Source organism: Pangasianodon hypophthalmus, chromosome 25 (assembly GCF_027358585.1).
Source record: "Pangasianodon hypophthalmus isolate fPanHyp1 chromosome 25, fPanHyp1.pri, whole genome shotgun sequence".
Lineage (NCBI taxonomy): Eukaryota > Metazoa > Chordata > Actinopteri > Siluriformes > Pangasiidae > Pangasianodon > Pangasianodon hypophthalmus.
Genome location: NC_069734.1, coordinates 10,581,432 through 10,584,045, shown reverse-complemented (window position 1 = coordinate 10,584,045; position 2,614 = coordinate 10,581,432).

Sequence of the window (2,614 nt, the reverse complement as noted above, 5' to 3'; positions counted from 1 at the left end):
CTCTGTGTGTCTTTACTTACTGAGTGTCTTTTATAAGCAGATCTATAATACTTTGCATTTGATCTTTGTGCAGGCAACTTGGGAAGACAGAAGAGTAATAATCTACTAATTGTTCTTGAGTTCTTGCCTTCAATTATCATCTGTCATAACCAAACTATTAACAGTGTGATTCCCATAATGATGTCTGCAACCTCTGGTCAATTGTCCCTGCGTTCTTTTACAATTCCGATGATATTTTTTAATAGAGGGAGGAGAAAAAAATCCATGTGTGAAATTCATAAACATACTAGTTCATTCATTTCTTTCAGCCTCAGTCAGCCGGAGTAATATAGAAAGTAGAGATGGCATGATGCCTGTCTGAAATTTTTTTTCTTAAAAAACTACTTTAAAACTGCTTTAATTTTCATTCACAGTTATACTTTGTCAGAGAAATCATTTACATTGTAAATACATTATATAGCCAAAAGTTTGTGGCCATCACACTCATATGTGGTTCTTCCCCAAACTGTTGCCACAAAGTTGGAACACAATTTTATAGGATGTCTTTGTCTGCTGTAGCATTACAATTTCCCTTCACTGGCACCAAATGGCCCAAACCTTTGGGATGAACTGGAAAGCCGACTGCAGCCCAGGCCTCCTCACCTGACATCAGTACCTCACCTCATCAGTACTCCTGTGGCTGAATGATCATGAATCCCCACAGCCCTGCTCCAAAATCTAGTGGAAAGCCTTCACAGAACAGTGGAGGTTACTATAACAACAAAGCGGGACTAAATCTGGAATGGGATGTTCAACAAGCACATATGGATATGATGGTCAGGTGTATAATAAGTATAATAAAGTATAAATATAATAAAACAATCAAGTCTCTTTATATGTAAACATTTCCAATTCCACTCTTTGCCATTTGTTAGAGGATTGGATATTCGTTTCACTATTTATGATAATGAGTATCAGATCGGTGCTATCTCTAATAAAAACCCAATTCAGAGTCAGTCACTAAAAATTTATAAAGTCAGTATTACTTCTTAAATCAGTTGGACTGGATGTTGGATTTAGCACAAGCTTTTCAGAAGAATTCATGCAGGAGAGGAATGCGAAGCGCAAATGATGCTACAAAATGGTCTTTAGTTATCTGCACTGACATATTTCTACTAAAGAGGTTTCCAAATTGCTAAATCTTGACAGGTTACATACTGCTGCTTTAAGATCCTGTCAGTCTGTTAACTAGTCTCAGCCTCAGACATTGGTTTTGGTTTTGCTGTTATGTTCTTGGTTTTCCTGTTACGTTTCCAAATTTCGATGTGTTTTGTTTGTCGATGTGTTTTGCATTTACAGGCCACTGTACATAATACTACTTGATGCACTTTCATGTGTCATTTTGGGGCCATGTTAAAGAAAATGTAACTGATTTTTGACTGATTTTTTAGGCTGTCTTTTGTTCCCAGTTCACCCCTGATACAAATTCCATCTGAGTGTTAATCATATCAGCAGCTGCCAACCAAAACGTTGCATTTATTGTTGCTCACAGAACAGTGAGGCTCTGTTGCTGGTACAGCTGCTGTACCCAGCACTGCATTTTTACCCAAACACAAGAGCTTTGTTCCTCCCCATTCATCTCTGAATTAAAAAAAGACCAGCCATGTAGGATCGGGGTGTGATGGGCTCAGATGAATAATAGTGATCCAGTGACCCAGACGGTGATATCGTAGTCCTTTGTATTCAGTCTTTGCCAACTGCGTTTCTGTAGTAGGTGGGTGCCAACACTATCATTGTACTACAACAGTGTAGTGTTTTGCTTATTTACATAAGAGTCATGTGTTTGGGTATGAAAATATCATCACTGTCTAGTGAGAATGTGCCAGTAAATAGGTACAGAATGGCAGCGTAACACCACGTACCATGATGATCAATAGTACATAGGAGAAGCTGCACACTTTGGGATTTATATAGAAGGTTTAATAAAATTTTGTTTTGTCTCTGACTATGGTCTTGTTGTAACAGATATGTAAAATATGCTTTTGTAATTTTTCATAACACTGTGATGTTCTTGTAACCATGACATAATTGGTATTCCTGAATCGCTTAATGCTGGATAATAATTAATTTGTTGCCTATTCATATAACTGAATTTAAGTGAATTTGCTCATATTAAAAGTACAAAGGCATTACACAGAAGTACCATTTCCTGTCATCTCCTTCATAAAACATTATCTGTCTCCAGGATTTGATTTAGTACTCTAGTCATACAAAGTGAATTTTCTTCCAGCTTATGTCTCCCTCTTTATAATCAAAAGACACCTCATTCTTTATCAGTGCCTTCCCACCTAATTAGTTATTATACAGCTTTTTTATGCAGAGTCCTTTTCCCTGTGCTTACACAAATACCTCTGAGCAAAGAGAGCTCACAACACTCCTAATATCACCATTATTGTATTGCACTAACCTAAAAAACAAAGAGGTCTTTCAGGTCTCCCTTAATATTACTGATCGACTTATTGACTTATCCTAGCAGCATGAGCAGAGTCTTTTCTCTATGGGATTTGCTATAATATATAAATTGAACGATTTTAATAGCAACAATTCTACATTGTCAATGTCAAAGACGCTGTGA